The sequence below is a fragment of the Strix aluco genome, chromosome 3 (assembly GCF_031877795.1).
Source record: "Strix aluco isolate bStrAlu1 chromosome 3, bStrAlu1.hap1, whole genome shotgun sequence".
Taxonomy (NCBI): Eukaryota; Metazoa; Chordata; class Aves; order Strigiformes; family Strigidae; genus Strix; species Strix aluco.
The window spans coordinates 15961067-15977459 of record NC_133933.1 but is presented as its reverse complement, the minus strand read 5'-3'; the positions used below and the strand labels follow the sequence as shown (position 1 = coordinate 15977459).

The 16393-nt window shown below is 49.0% G+C and overlaps 1 protein-coding gene across 2 annotated transcripts in view; it reads left to right on the top strand.

Moving 5' to 3' along the window:
- Nucleotides 1-1858: 1858 nt before the first annotated feature.
- LOC141920567 (sodium/potassium/calcium exchanger 3) overlaps nucleotides 1859-16393 on the top strand; it is a 282625-nt gene continuing 268090 nt past the window's right edge. For both annotated transcript variants that reach the window (XM_074817520.1, XM_074817527.1), the window contains exon 1: nucleotides 1859-1953. The gene's annotated coding sequence lies outside the window, so the exon portion shown is untranslated. The remainder of the gene's footprint in view (nucleotides 1954-16393) is intronic.

Below are 16393 nucleotides of genomic sequence, written 5' to 3'. Positions count from 1 at the left end.
GCTCCTGTATATGTGTTGTGAGTGCTGCTGTCAGCTGTGGAGCTGCTGAGCTGGGACAGGCGAGGAGCAGAAAGTGCTCGCCATGCTGCTGTCTGCAGCTTGGGTTTTTGTCAGAAGTATTTTAACTTGAAATGATGAAACATCCAAAATATCTTTTGGAGAGTTTCTGTTCTGTCATTGCATAAATCTCTTTTGATTTAACTCAGTGTGTTCGCACTGCAGACAGTGCTGCCCATGCTCTCACACTCCTCTCATTGATCTCAGCCAGTGCCGCTCTGTGTTGCCAGCTTGTTTGCTAATGCTGCTGTCAGGATGTTAGCATCGGGGGTGTGGGGGGCCCAGGAAAAGTCCCACACGGTGGGTCTGGTTTCAGGGACGCAGGGTTCAAACCCAGACTCTGCCAGAGGTTCATTCTACTTCCTTGGGTAGAATGTCACGTAACTCCAGTGCTCTTCCAGAAGAGTGGGGATAATGGTGTTTCTTCACAACTGCAGGCCCTGCAGGGGCAGCTCCTTCCTCACGTGTGCATGATACTCTGGTCTCAGCGCAGATAGTAGGTGTTTGTCTTGCTGCTGCAATAATGGTTATGATTTTAAACAGGGCAGGAGGGATGAAAGGTTCAGGCCAGCTCAGGTTTTTAAACCCAGGAGCCCAAGCTGTGGACAGGTGAAGCAGCCGTGCATGGGCTGTCCGGTGTCATAGCCAGCGGTGGCACAGCTCCCTGGCAGTGCGTGAACCCCGGTGCCAGCACAGCCTGGCCGACCAGCTTGCACCCACGTCCCTGCCCGGGCCTGCACCCAGAGGCGTGGTGGTTGCAGTGCCTGCGGGAGGTCTGCCCTCACCTGCTCTTGCACAGGACCAGTTTGAAGGGCAGGTGGAGTGGGCGGTTGCTCACACAGCAAAAAATTCAGAGCAGAGTGTGAGAAAGGGGAAAAAGAAAAAAAAACCAAACCCCACAGTGAGAGTCCTCCAGAGTCTGAGTGTATGAAACACAAAGGAATTGCAGCAAGGGCTGCCTCCTGTTCAGGCTGGGGAATCACTGGTGAGAGGGGAGGGAGCACTGGGTCGGTTGGGGTTTTTTTGGTCAACGTTGTAGCAGCAGGTAAAGGTTTTAGCCCCCAAGATGATGTCGAAAGGCCCCGTTCACCCCAGGAAAAGGAGGGTGGAGTGAGCGAGGGCTGCAGTTGCGGCTGTGGAGGGGTTGGAGGTAGGCAGCGATGGAAGGATGCCTGCAGAAGCGGGGGGCCGCGGCCGTGCGCGGACCCCCGCGCGTTCCCCCGCGTGTGCCCGGTGCACGCAGGAGCACACACCTCTTCCATCGCCGAGCCACCGGGGCGTGGGCGCGGCGGCCCGAGGGAGGCCGTGCCGCTGCGAGCGCCGTGCCCCGGGGCACACGGGAGCCGCGTCCCCGCCTGTGGCGCCGGGGGGAAAGGGGGTGTCTCGGGGCGCGGCGGGGGCAGCCCAACCGCCCACCCCTACCCCGGCGGGGTCGGGGGTAGCCCGGGGCCGGGCGGCTCCAGCTCTCCGCCCCCTCTCCGCCCAGGAAGCCGCCCCGCACGCCGGAGGCGGGGAGGGGGGCTGGGGCCGGCCGGGAAGTTTCGCCCCCCTCTCCCTCCCCTCCCCTCCCCTCCCCTCCCCTCCCCTCCCCTCCCCTCCCCATCCCGCCGGGCCGCGCCCGCTGCCCGCGCCGCGCAGGGGCGGTGGGTCGGCGGGCCGGCGCGCAGGCGGCGGCGGGGGGCGGGCGGGGGGCGGCGCTGCGGCGGCCCGGCTGGGCTCGGCTGGGCTCGGCTCGGCTCGGCGCGGCGCGGCGGAGCGGAGCGGCCGCGATGGGCGCCTCGGCAGCGGAGCGGCGGCGGCGGCGGCGGAGGCGGCGGGGGGAGCTGCTGCGGGGGCAGCTGGGCGCCCTGGCCGCCCTGGCCCTGCTCCTGGCCGGCTGCGCGGCCGGCCGCGGCGGTGAGTCGGCGCCGGGGGCCGCGCTGAGGGGCGGCGGGCAGCGCGCGGGGCCGCGGCGGCGGGGGGTGTCACCTGGCGGAGGTGATCCCTCCCCGGGCGGCCGGGAAGGGGAGGCGAAGCGAAGCCCGCGGGGGCTGGGGCGAGCCAGGACTGCCGCCGCCCGCGGGGGTCCGGGCCGGGGCGGTGTGCGCTGGGGGGTGGCGGTGGCCTCTGAGAGGGGAGAGAAACTTTGCGGGATCCGGAGCCGCAGCCGTCCCTCCTGGCTCCCGTGGGGGAGGAGGGGTCCCGGCGGCGATGGGGTGCCGGCCCGGGGACGGGGCGCGATCGTCTGTCCCGCCGGTACCTGCCTGCCGCCGTGGGCTCCCGGTCCCGGCGGGGCAGGGGGCAGCCGCGCTCCCGCTGGGGAGGGTTTGGGGGCGGTTTGAATGGGCTCCCGCGTGCCGATGTGAGAGGAAAAGGTGTTTGAAGAGGGACACTCGGTGCTGGGCGTTGAGCGGTCGTCCCCTGCTTGGTTTTGCAACCAGCTGTACAAAGAGGGTGATAGCAAGCAACTTACATTTTGCATTGCAAATATGTGAGTGTAAGCAGAATTTACGCAAGGCTTATTTTCCTTTAAGTGAAGAAGAGCGTACCCCTCCGTGACTTGAATTTGCTTTTTAAATAAACAGACGTGTCTTAAGGGTTTCGTGGTGTCCAGCATGGTGTAAGGAATGCTCTGATGTTTAGGAAAGAGCACAAACACCAGCTAAGACTTGAACATAGATCTTCTTATGGAGTATAACAATGCTTGGATGGGTTTGTAAGATTTGGGACTTTAATACACTTAAATTAACCAAATTTTCTTTTTTTATACATGTATTCTAAAAGTTACACTTGTTTTTCATTAACATGGTGATTACTTCTGAGAAGTAAGGCCAGGAAAGACAGACGTGAGCATCGTTGTAAGTAAACAGGGGTGTATGCATGTACTTAAGTATATTTAAGTCTACCCACACAGTATATGCAGATGTGTGACACTAATACCAGTCCTTCTTCTACATAAACTCCAAAGGCTGCCGGTGAGAAGGTGCTCGGGTGTACTCGGCCTCTCGTGCCAGTGGGGCCAGACCTGTTCCCACTTTCTGTCGATGGGAAACCGAGCCGTGTCCGGCAGAGCAGGCTGGCTGCTTGCTGCTTGCCTTTACCACAGGATAAATTGTAGATTACATGGCAAAGGCAAATTTCAGACCTATTTTAAACAGGGTACAGAGTGCACTCCTCTCTGAAGGGTAGCATGGATTCCCATCCCATGTTTTGCTCTCCTTGAACAGTTTTCCTGCTGATGCGGAAGGGAGCTCCATTCGCTGAGTGGAGGCAGCACAGGCTGTAAAGGTCTGTGCCGCAGGTGAATTTGTCTGCGCTTTGCTTGAATTGCCCAAAGTGCTCCCCAGCCGACACTCCTAACTTTCATTAGGGCTCTTGCCGTTTTGCTTCACTTTGGGAGAGTATCTTACGTTGTGATCAGAGTTAGCTTAAAATTAATCTGAGAGATGAGAAATAGCGTTTGGTACAATAGACACGGCACCCTGTGCGTCTGCTGCCACGCAGAGCCAGGAGCAACAATGAAAAGAATTGTTTCACAGGTGGAAATTTTCCACAGCGCTCATGTATCCACCGCCTCTTCATGGGACCTGAGTGATTAGGCTCTCTTGGGAGCCTCGCTTACAGCCAACAGCCTGATGACTTCTGGACTTTGTGTCGTGATTAGATAGGAGGTGGAAAGATGCATTTCAATTTAGAGATTTAAGTATTTTTCCCATGTAAAAATACATGGTTTAAGTTCAAATGCAAACTGTTGACTATACTGCAGTGCTTTTATATCAAATGGCATCTCCCTTCCCACTCCCCTGGCAGAAGTCAGCAGCCTTGGCCCTGCACTCCCAGGGTAGTTTTCACTAGCAAGGGGTTTTGATATTCAGAGTATACGCAGTGTATGTGGCCAACACGCAACTCTCTCGCATCCTTGATGCCAGAGAGATTGGTGGTGGCGTAAAGCTGGGCAGAGGTTTCATTGGGGTGCGGTGGAGACGCTGCTCCCGTAGAGCTTTTGCATTGAGGTGTGATCCAGCCCAGAAACTCTAGGCTTGAATCACCTTTTTAGATGATATGTTCTCACTTCTAATGCTGTTTTTCTCAGTCAGTCCCTTTCCCCTCAGTCACCATCTCTGCCACAGCCTGGATTCAGAGGACCATGGCTTTTTGAGTCACGGGTGACCTCTGTTTGCAGGGGGGTGTGAGGTGCCAAAGCCTCATTCAGAAAGTGTATGTACTTGCATCTGCCAGCAAGAAATAGGCTCTTCCTGAAGAGGCAGATATCCGCAGCCTTTTAATTGATAAACCATCTGTAGTGAGCTACTCTAGAGGATAGAGCACAAGATTGGGGTTTCTGTTCTGGTGGCTCCCACTGCTTTTCTGGGTGACTTAATGTCTTCATGTTTCATTTGGCTGAGTCTCTAAAATGAGGCCTCCTTTACAAGTCGCTTTGAGATCTCCTGATGCTAAATGATGTGTAATAACAAAGTGTTATAACATGATAATGTTTATATGAAGGTCATTCCAAAGATCTTTATATTCCACAAGGCTCAGGCTTTTAAAAATAGATACAGTGCAAATTAAGAAGAAATCCAAGTTCACAAAGTGCATCCGGGCAGTGAATGTACAGCTGGCGTGCCTCTTTCTCTCTTCCAGGCAGTGTAAGTCCATGGTTATGCTCTGACATCAGGGAAGTCACAGTGGTAAATAAGAGGTGTAACTGAGATCAAACACAGCCCTGCAGACCCAAAATACAGCTGCCAGCCCCTGGACTGCCATATGCCTTTTGGTCTGCTGAAGGGGAGTAGAGGTGAAGGAAAGTTACAGAAATATCTCATTAACTTGAATGGTACGAGTCACTTCCAGAACTCTGCCTGACTCTGCCATCCTTGCAGACAGAGCCAAACAAAGCATGAAGTTTTCTTTGGTGTTTTTTTCTCTCCTTTTTTTCCCCTGCCCGCCTCCCCCCCCGCCCCCACCACCCCATCAGTCTGACTCAAATTCTCTCTTGTAAAGAGAGGGAGGAGTGGAGAAGAGAGACTCCTTCATTACAAGAGACCATCTTCCAAACTGTGATGATTCAGGTTTTTCAAGAGAGGCTTCTGAGTCAGGCCTTTTAACAGTTTGCTGTCATGGACAGCAGAAATAGCAGGGGCATCACTCAGTGGGATTTTTCTTTTCTTCTTTCTGTGTGCCTGTGTTTTTGGCAGGATGGTAAGGAAAAGCCAGGTCTGATTCTGCAGCCCTTACTCATGGGGATGGGCACATCCAAGCAAATGGAGTTGCCTGCGTGATTCAAGCGTGGAAGATTTGGGTTGCTTTTAAGTCTTGTTTTAACTTGACGGGAGTGAAGTATTCAGAATGGTGGAGCAGGCCTGCTGGGTGCATTCTGACTAGCTCTGAGTCTTACTCCAGATCCAAAGCTCAGGCTGTTTATACAGTTCCCTGGTCCTTCCTGTGGGCTGCAGGGGGTTGAGAGCATCCATGTCAACAATAACACACTTAGAGAAAGCCTCTAAGTGATCCTGGGTGGCATGATGGAAGATGGGGAGCGGAGATCCCAGTGTGTCCACTGTCCACCCTGTGCTAGTTGGAGGAGCTCACAAGACTGGAATGAACCACTCAGGCAGTTTCCTCCTGACCGCTTTGTCATGGGCCCTGCCTCAAAGGGCTTTTCCTTACAGATCTCCTTACTGCCAAAACAGTGTTGAAGAACCTTCGTGTGACAGATCCTGGTCCTCTAGCTGGGAATTAAGCAAAAACTCCCTGATTTCATTTCAATGTTTTGGTTTGTGCAAACCAAGAAACCCAAACCGAACTTTAGAGGTCATGCAATGAAAGCACAAAAGCAGTTGTTTTCCTCACCTCTTCAGTGAAGCGTAATTCTAGCTTCAGTGGGAGTAAGCCTAGCCCAGATGTAATGCTGTAATCGTTGGACCCCTGGATATGGGAATTTACCCTCATAAACTAGGGAGAGGCATCAGGCCAGAGCATGGTATGTGACCTCTTTGGCAGGGAGCTTGTTTGGCCTTGCAGGAAATGACTTGTTCATTTATTTAGTACTTGTTCAAGGTCCTGCACCAACAGTCGACAGAGAGTGAGGTCTTCTATCGAGCAGCTTACAGCTCAGGGAACAGCAGGGATGAGGCATGAGGCTGTGTTTGGAAGGAGCATGGGGGAACATGCTTAAAGATGTGCTTAACTTTCAGCATCTGCTTACGGCCTTGACAGAGCAGGGTTTGTACACCTGGCTGTGAATTTGTGCTTGCTGCAGGGTCTCCCTGAAGAACTGCCTTAAAAATGTCCAAATTTCCCTACCTGCCAGTGTTTGGAGTCCATGTAATTAAGTGTTTTGGAAGTGCTGGTCAACTTGCCAAAGTTGGGTGCCTGAGGCAAATTCTGGCACACCACCTAAAATCCACAGGATCTTGGTCCTCAGGATGGGGATGCAGGATGCTTAGGAGTTCCAGCTTCTGGAGGACTTGAAGGCAGAAAGTTTATGGCCTCCCCAGCTGTTCATAAACAGAGGGAGCGCAAGGCTGCGAGATTAGGAATGGCAGAAAAACCCAGCAGTCGTTATTTCTTTAGTGCCTATTAAGGGAAAGTGGGCTTGTGGCTCCACAACTGCCTATGCTGACTGAACTGTCAGTGCTCAATCCTGCCCTGTCTGATGCTTGTGGCTGCTCCTGCCCTCATTGCCTCCTTTTGCATGTGCTCTGGCGTTTCGATGACCCTTAGCTGAGTCTTTTCAGCAAGCTAACCCAGCAGAAAACTACCCAGGATAAATGAAATTTTCTGACAGATTAGCACACTAAAATGACTTGGTGAGGGGTCTTAACAAGCCATGGCTGAACAGAGAGCACTTGGATGGTGACCGTGGTCAGAATAGCAGAGCTTATGGTATAGTGGGCATGGTTTGTTTGGTTTTGTCGAAGCCCTTGTTTAGTAGTTCCCTCCTGCTGCTAATCTTAAATGGTCCTTAATGTTGAGAAGGGTGGCTGGTCACGCTGTCCATTTTTGGTCAAAGATTCTCAAAAGGAAAGATTCAGTTGGACCTGTCATGTATTCATGTGACCGGTACTCACGTCTGTAGCCTCCTGGAAGTGAGACTATGAAAAAAAAATCTGTCCTGGGATGGGAGAAGGTCATTCAGGAGATCAGCAGCCAGCCCTGCAACTGGAAAACTCCCCTCACCCCTGGAACTGACCCTGCTTCTAAGTGTTAGTCTGCCCCAGGGCATTTTTCTCTGTTTTGTCTCTTCTTCTCTCTTTAAATTGATGTCAACTCTATGGTAGCTAGAAAAATAATGATTTTTTTTCTCTTCTGATTTCTGTGCTTTTGGAGGGGTTGAAGTTCCCTTTCTAGCTTTCCTGTCCACAAGGAAGCACAGAAAATTTAGTTTTCATAGAGCCTTCCCTCAGATAAGACTTGAAGAAAAGAGCCAGGTCTCATGAAACCTGTCACTGAAAACTTTGGAGTTTTGTTTTTTCAAATGGAAACCACATGGGGTTCATGGATCATAGAGCCTGAGGGATGCATCTTGTTACTGTCATTATGTAGAAGCCAGTGCAACTTCTTCAGGCAATTTCTGCAAAAGTGCAGGTTTCTTCCGCGGGCACAGTGATTGTATGCTGCGCTGTGGTGGGAGCTGCACCTTGCTGTCACGGGTTGTGCTTTGCCACCTCTTCTGAGGCACAGAAGGCTTCTTACAGCTGGCAACCAGGCAGTTGAGTTGCAGTGGTGCGTTTTTGAAAAAAAAAAAAAAAAAAGTGTTTGCTTTTTCCAGCCTTGTCTTCCACGACCTTCTCTAGACCAGTCTTTAAGCACGGGATTTTAGAAAGCACTGGGGATTTTCAAAAGCTTTGTTCTGCTCTAGGTTTTACCTTTAATATCACCACGAGTCAAGTCAGACCAATGCCAGGAGCTGTTGGTAACCTCATCCTAATTTTTTTCCGCTGCTGTGGCTTTATGGGAAGAAACAGTGGGCATGCCCAGGATGTTTATAGTCCTGCCACTTTAATCATCATGTCCTGTAGACATGCTCTCAGAAGAGTGAGGTTACACAGTGAGTAAATCTTTGTGGCTGGTCTGCAGCAAAGCTGTGTAACTTGCAGCATCAAAGGAAATCCTGTGAAAATGGAAGCGGTCAATGTGTGTAATTTGTAGCTCATGAATGGATTCTTGGCTGACGCTAAATGGATGAAGGTGTTTTACCTCTACCTCTCCATGGAATTGTTGCCGGACTGTCAGGCTCTCCTCCAGCTCTGAACAGCCTGTCCTTGCCTTATTTACTGCCAAGGGCATCCTGACTCATGAGTTTGCAATTAGCTACTTGAAACCTCTAAGGGGCAGTTCCATCTCCCTGTATCTTTTCTCACAGCAAAGTTTACGTTATCTTTTCTTGCATTGTCTTCCACAGAAGGTCAAGTCTCCACAGCAGTTGGAAAAGTGCCTGTTCAGATGAGACTTAGATCTGATTTTGTCAGCTTGGAAATTGATAGCAATGGGAGCTGCCTTGATGTGGAGATCACAGTGGGATGAGCCTGCTGTACCTGGGGATTTTGGAGGGTGTTGAGGCCTCCATTGCTTCAGCGATGGAGCTGACTACATCAAAGGAGCATGTGTGCCTCTGTAAGACATTAAATACATGCAGTCAGTGTGTTCGTACCGTAGCATAGCTGGATTTCAGCTCAACACTCAGCTTTGAAAATAAAATGGGTACAGTCTCTAGATGCTAAGCTTTTCTTTAGGAGCAGGCTGAGAAGACTCTAGAAATGAGGGGATTTCTCAGTGTGTTTGATTGTTGGGGGGTAAAGAAGGACAAGGAAGGAAAGGGAACAGGACGGGATGTTGCATTCAGCCGCAAGGGCTGATGAATAGAAGCCCACAGTAATTGGAGACAACCCCAGGCTGGGTTAAAAGCAGAAGCTTGATGTAGCCTGAAGATGTTTAAGCTGATTTTTTTTTTTTTTTTTTGGCGGCATCTGTGAGACTAGGAGCATTGCACCAAGGGCTCCAGGGAGAAGTCCTGGGTCTCTTTCTTCTGAAAAAAGGGAGGTGTTGATTGAAGAGGAGTCCAGATGTGGTGTCCAGGGAGAAGGCTGTGTGGGACAGTACTTGCTTGGACTTTATTTGCCTTTTATGGACTTTTTTGACTAAGAGGGACTGTTGAAGTGGGGCCTATAAGCCTTGCCTGTGGGAAGCAGATGGTCCCCAAGCCCTGCCTGGGACCTGGAAACTGCCTGCAAGCCCAGAGGAGAGGGGAACAGAAGCGTGTCTCCTGCCATACAGCCTGCTCCATGCTGTCCTCTCGCTGGGCTCTGCAGGCTGCCTTTGGCAGGCCAGGTCATGGGGGCTGTGCTGGTGGATGTGAGCATGTGTGTAGAGAAGGGGATATACCTTTTGTAGAGGAAGAATGCTCTTAGGAACAAGGGAGTGTCGAAACTGGTTTGGAGGCACAGATTTCGTTGTTTTGAAACATTCCTTTGCTGAGCTGTGAGCTGAGCAGCTGTGCTAAGTGGCTGAGATTCATAGTCTGGTCTGACCTTTCTATACCTCCAGTAGTGTGTGTGGTACTTTGGCGAACAGCCATGTTTGTGTGTCCATAGGCAGTTAGGCCATGATCCAGGGGATGAGTGCTTGACTTGCAGTGTGTGAAGGACTGTGGTTGACTTTAAGTGGGCTCGTGTGTGTACAAGGTTAACCAGATCCTCCCTCACTCAAGCTGTTCCTCAGTTCACAGCCTTTTCGGAGGAAATGAGGCATGAAAGCATGTCCTCAAATTATAAAGTAGGGAAACTGAGGTATGATAGGAGTTTGTGGGCCTCTCCTGGCACAGGAATGACAGAGCCCCAGATGGAGTGCAGATCTGCAGATGGGTTTATGCATCAGTCCACAGTGTACTGACATGTCCGCACAGATCAGCCCCAGGAAGTCTCTTGTGGCCCCATGGTGGCTGAGAGATGAAAATCACACAGCCAGGGCGTTCTTGGTAAGTGCAGTATATCTCATCTGTTGCAGTGGTGGAAGAGGAGAAAGTCGTCTTTGGATAGTGATGAGCATGCTCTTCTAAAGAAAACTTCGGTATGCCAAGGCTCGTCCCCAGCATTCGCTCCTGCTGCAGGCATCACCTATCAAATGAGAACTGCAAACAGATTTTAACAACTCAATTAGGAACAAGCCTGCTAAAGTCCAGGAAAAGAATCTTTTTGATATGCAAGCCAAAAGCATGCTAACTGAATTACAAACAACTGAAGGGTCTGCTATTAAAATAATTCTCATTCAGAGATACTCAGCTGGTTTTTTTCCCTAAGATGGCCAGAACATCCTGTAACATAAAGCAGGAGGAGAAACGAGCCTTACATGGGCATTCCTTTCTCCTCTGAGAAGATCTGCACTCCAATTCTCAGTGTACCTCTTTGTGATGGTTGATTTGTGTCTTGTTGCCAGCTCATTGGGAGAACAGGACAGAAAAAAACTTTTAAATGAACATTGCATGCGCTGAGACAGTGCAACAGTTCATTTTAGGGGAAACAAGAACATAAGCCATGCTATTTGATGTTACACACAGTGATATGTACTAAAAGGCTCATAGCATTTGATTTCTATTGTTAAAAAAGAATAGGTATGTATGATGTGCAACTCCACAGGATGGTTGCAAGTAGAAAAGTTAAATGCCTTGCTTTCGTGCTTAGTAAGTGCCATGCAGTGCAGGAGCTGGTGAGGATTCTGGCTGTGATCCTACTTGACATATGATTCTGCTCCCTTTTCTGCAGAAGGGTGCTATGGTGCTGCTGCAGGGCTCGGGACAGAGGATGCTGTAGAGCCCTGCGGACAGCAGCCTTACCAAACTGCACAGCAAGAACGGATCTCATTGATGGGGTGGCTTAAAGTTCTCTCAAGGTTGCTCTCAAGCTGCTGGACAGCTGGGTGGACCGGCCCCTTGGTGTAACCAATGTATGGTACCATGGTTAAGATCTTTTGACTGAGCACAGGTTTTACATCTCAAGTCTAGGTGAGCAGAGATCATCCTGCCTCAATATTGAGTGTACTTGCTAGTGCTGGGGTTCTCATGAGCCCTGTTGTGAAAACTGAGCTAAAAAGACCCTTGTCCCAGAGATCTTCCTTCCATCCCAGCCAACTGACATATATAGCTTGCTTGTTCATGATATGCTTGCTCAGCGGGTTACATCGGTTGTGCTCACAACAAGGTGTTGCTCGCTGTGGACACCTCCTCAGAAAGCAGTATTGTTGGGGGGGGGGAGAAGGAGAAGAGATGATACTTAAAACAACCCTTAAGTTAATTTTACTGCTGACAAAGTAAAATAAATTATGAGTTTCATGTTCTTTGGATTTATTCTTGCACTAAATCAGAGGAGGCAACAAATCAAGTTTATTCAGAAGTGGAGAAGTTTTCCAAGAACATAACCAATGTAAAAGCCTCTTGAGTCAAAAAATGATCCGAAGAGAGGTTGCAGAAGTGCTGTCTTGGTGTTGCTTGCTGCTGGGAGGCAGTCAGTACGTTTCAGGGGGAAGGCATATGGACCTGGGAGACATCAGGAGCCATTGTCATATGGACTGTAGCTGGTGTTGCACCTCCTGCTGGGGTTAGGCCTGCAGAGACAGAGATGATGCTGTGGCTGGGTCAAGGGAGACCTGTAAGAGGACTTACTTGAGAGGTACTTTCCCAAAAATTTATCCTGGGAATGAGTGACTGTGTGCCTGACCAGTGACATGCCTGAGTGCTGCCTTTCAGAGTGTCTGTGCTACATACCAGATCAAGTTGTGGGTCTGGTGGTGTCCCCTGAAGCAACATGGCCTTCTGCTTTCCCTTCCTCTCTCAGATTTCCTGGGCATCAGGTATTTGGTCAGATAAAATATATTTCCTTGTGGGTCGGAGAGCCCCAGGCCAGTTGGTCAAAAATGACCAAGGAGGTAAATCAGCCTTAATGTGGGAAACTTTGCCCTGGTTCTGCTACAGAAGAAAGTCTTTCACAGACAAGGTAGTTTCTTGCTGGGATGGATCTTGATGACGGAATTGGTCCTTTTTAGTCTTTATTTAGATCCTGTCTGGAGTTTCCCAGTCTTAGGAGCTTCCTGTGATAAAGAGCACAAGATCTGGTGACTCCCAAGCCCCTCCTGAAATCCAGCCTTCCTGCACGGGGGTATCAGGTGTTCAGCTTCTCGGTGTGATGAAGGATGCTGCTGGTGATGAAAGCAAGTTGAGAGAGAAATTTGAGAAGATTTTAGAAAGATCATAAAACTTAAAAGCAGAAGAATGAAAAAAGTATCAGTCACCACCCATTATTGTGTGCTAAAGTTAAAATCCCTAGGGATTTTCCATCAGCTAATGCATAAGAGACTGTAGAATGAAACGTCAGCATTTGTGGTTTTGTTTTTAAAGCCTCAATCATAAGGCTGTTTTAAAAAAAAAATAACAAAGACTTTTTGTTTCATTTTAGTGACAAACATGTATTTTCCAAGGGAATCATGAGCTGCTAATCTCACTACCTGTCCCTTACGTGTACGTTTCCAAAGCATCTCAGGCTGTGTGCTGGTTGGCAGTGCTGTTTGGATAGGGAAGCTCAGGACCCGATGACTGTAGGACTGGAGTCTCAAATTGTTTAAATTGACTTTGGTGGCACGGTGCCAGCTGACACCAGCTGAGAATCTGGACAGAACAACTTGTCCAAGGTCACCTCATGGGCTAATAGCAGAGCAGTGAATTAAACCCGGGTCTGCAGAGTCTCACTTTAGGGTAAATAAAGAACGCATGCCACATCTTGGAGGGTCCTGCCGTTCTTAAAGCCTTATAAAGAAATGACAGCATCAAACACTTGACTCTGGTATGATGTGGAGTGCTACCCTTTTGTGCTAAGATCTCTGGCTAAAAATAGAATTTTTTTTTTCCTATAGTATTATTTATTTCCTTAAAATACTTTGGAAAGTTCCAGTTTGGGATTTTACTAGAAAGATGTCCTTCCTCTGTGTGAGTTGGGGACTGAGTTGAGCTGGGCCAGACTCTTTTCTCAGAGGAGAAAGGCTGAAGTGTTGCTGCACTGCTCATGACTGGTACCTGTTTGGGCTTGTGTCTGCCTTTGTATCTGTCTTTTTCAGCAGGTATGAAAACATTCCCCAGGTGAAAAGAGTAAGAGTGTAGGGAACAGTTTGGACAGGGAGTGCATTCACATCATCTGCTTGTAGGGACAGGCTGCCTTTTCATTGAGCTGCAAAGGAGTGTCTATAAACTTAAGTCAAGCCTTAGTACTGAACCCCCACTTTGAAGGTTTCAGAAGGTTCATATGCTACTGTCACCCTGACAGTATGTTTAAGGGCCAGTCTAAAATCCATTGAAGACAATGTTAGTTTTTTTTTTTATTTCAAGGGTGACAAAGATCCTATTGAGTGCTCACTTGGTTTTGGGATGGGGTTTTCATTAAATTCTTTTCAAGAATGGGCATGGCATGTTTCTTTATCTCTGCCTTCCGTGTTTCTGAATATTGAGATGGCATCATAGACTGGTGCTGTTTTCTCCATGGGGGGAAAGGGAAAGATCAGAAAAGACAGGGCTGTTTGGGTTTTGGCCATCTGGGGTTATCTCTTAAGGTATGTTAGGTCAGGCTTGCATCAGTGGTTTAGAATCATAGAATAGTTTGGATTGGAAGGAACCTTTAAAGGTCATCTAGTCCAACCTCTCTGCAGTGAGCCGGGACATCTTCACCTAGATCAGGTTGCTAAGAGCCCTCTCCAACCTGGCCTTGAACAGTTCGAGGGATGGGGCATCTACCACCTCTCTGGACAACCTGTTCCAGTGTTTCTCCACCCTCATTGTAAAAAATTTCTTCCTTATATCTAGTCTAAATCTATTCTCTTTTAGTTTAAAACCATCACCCTTTGTCCTATCACAACAGAATGCAATACGTGTTTGCAGTGTGTTTGCAGCACTCCTCTACACCATCGCACCATTTCCCTCTCCCTCCCTTGCTCAGAGGCTCCCTGTGTGAAGCAGATGTTTACAGGACCATGCCGGACTTGTACCACTCTTGGATCCCTTATAGCATCTGACTTGTGATGCCCGCTGTGCCCCTGAGGCAGAGAGAAGAGAGCCTGTTCCCAGTTTGGGCACCGCACCCCTGGGGAATTAAGAAGGTGCACTGAGTTGTGTGCATTGGTTCAAGAGCCTGACCCATGTGCTTGGTGTCAGAGAACTTGTGATTGTTGTTTTTGACCAGAAGACAAACTCCTCTGAAGTGTGAGATTTCCCAGTGTGGATGGTAAATGTCCAAGTTAGTTCTGGTAAGCCAGTGAAGTTACAGAAAACACAAGCATTAAATGACGATTGTGTTGTTTTCCTGTACATTCCCAGGGCTCTTCAGAAAAGAGCTCAAACTAGTGTTTCCAAAATTACAGACAGTGTTTCCTACATGAACTGAAATATGGGAATTTTCAAGGTGCTTCCTCATTGTGTCTAGAGATTCTTTTCCTTTTTTTCACACCCCCCCAACCCTTGAAAAGTTTTTCCAGTAACCATCATGTTGGTATGGATGTGGGAGAGAGAATAGGAGGACTGCATTAAAATGCAGGGTCTGCCAGCAGAGATGCACGAGGCTGAACAGCCTGATTCTTGCTGGAGGGAGTCTCACAGCTAATTTCCTCCCCGGGGGCAGCTGGGAGCTGGTGTCCATGTGCTGAGGTGAGCTGGGGCTTTACAGACAAATTTGTCGACAGGAATGAAGGAGCTGGAGGAGGAAAGGACAAGGGACAACCTGAGATAGCTCAGTGGTGACACCTGTTGACTGGGAAAATGGCTGTGCCAGGGATCTGAGGTTAGGAGGACCTTGTGAGGCAGGAAGAATCAAGATACTCTGGTGTGATCAGCCTTGGCTTGTATCATCAGTGTGAAAGATAGAGGAGGCAGCATCTAGTGGTGTAGTTTCGTTAGAAGAACCTGTCCTGGGAGGAAAGCTGCAGCAGGCCATGTCTTACTTTTTCCCAACAGATAAAGCTGGAAGTTTTACTGTGGCTGATTAAAATGTGCCTGTTTCCAGTTCTGTGATTCCCATGGCTGGTGGGCTCTTTCCTGATTAACAGATTTATTTCTAGATATGCTTGCTTACTTCTAATAAATATAAGAAAGAGATGTCCTGGGGCTTCTATATATATTTGGCTGTAATTAAGGTAGGATTAATAGCTTAAAATTGTTTTTAAGAGCCTGTTATGAGATCAGCAGATAGGAGCATGGGATAAAATGCATAATGAATACATTATGTTATAAATAATGGACACAGCCAGTGCACAGGCATCCCTGAAAGGTAATAGCTCTTTCAATAATTAATTAAGCGGGGTACTATAGGGAAAACACTCTATGTCACTAAGGTAATTTTCAACCTGGCTTAGTGACACATAGATCAGTCTGAATGAGGGCAGAAACCTGCATGCAGCTGGGACCTTTGGTGGGCACAGTTCATGGTAATCACAGGGAAATATTTGTTGACTGGAGAACTGGTGAGAAGGGATAATGCTGAGGGCTGATAGAGAGGAGATGCTGATACCACCTGGAAGATTCGTTGGAACTAGTGCTTTGCTCATTTTCCTAGGACAGAGTTGCTGATCTAGTAGCACAGAAATCCTTGTGCTTCTGTCTCCTTTGTAGAAGAATCAGGCTTTTCAAGAGGACACCTGATGGATGTTCTCTCCTGCTCAGGCCAAAGCCCTGATAGAATTAAATCTTGCCAGGGATGTCAAGGGCAACAAGAAAAGCTTCTGGAGGTAGGTGATGAAAGGAAGACTAGGGAGAATGTGGGCCCTCTCCAGAAGGTTACAGGAGACCTGTTACCTGGAATATGGAGAAGGTGGAGGTACTCAATGACTTTTTTGCCTCAGTCTTCACTGGCAAGGGCTCCAGCCACACTGCCCAAGATGCAGAAGGCAAAGGCAGGGACTGGGAGAAGGGAGAACTGCCCACTGTTGGAGAAGAACAGGTTCAAGATCATCTAAGGAACCTGAAGGTGCACAAGTCCATGGGACCTGATGAGATGCATCTGCAGGTCCCGAGGGAACTGGCAGATGAAGTGTCTAAGCCACTATCCATCATATTTGAGAAGTTGTGGCAGTCTGGCAAAGTTCCCACTGACTGGAAAAGGGGAAAAATAATCCCTAATAATTTTTAAAAAGAGAAAAAAAGAAGACCCAGGGACCTACACACCAGTCAGTCTCATCTCTGTCCAGCAAGGTCACAGAGCGGATCCTCCTGGAAACTCTGCTAGGGCATGTGGAAAATAAGGAGGAGATTAGTGAAGCCATGTTGGCTGTCACTAACGTACCTGATGAATGGACCACTCAGTGGATAAGGAATTGACTGGATGGTCAC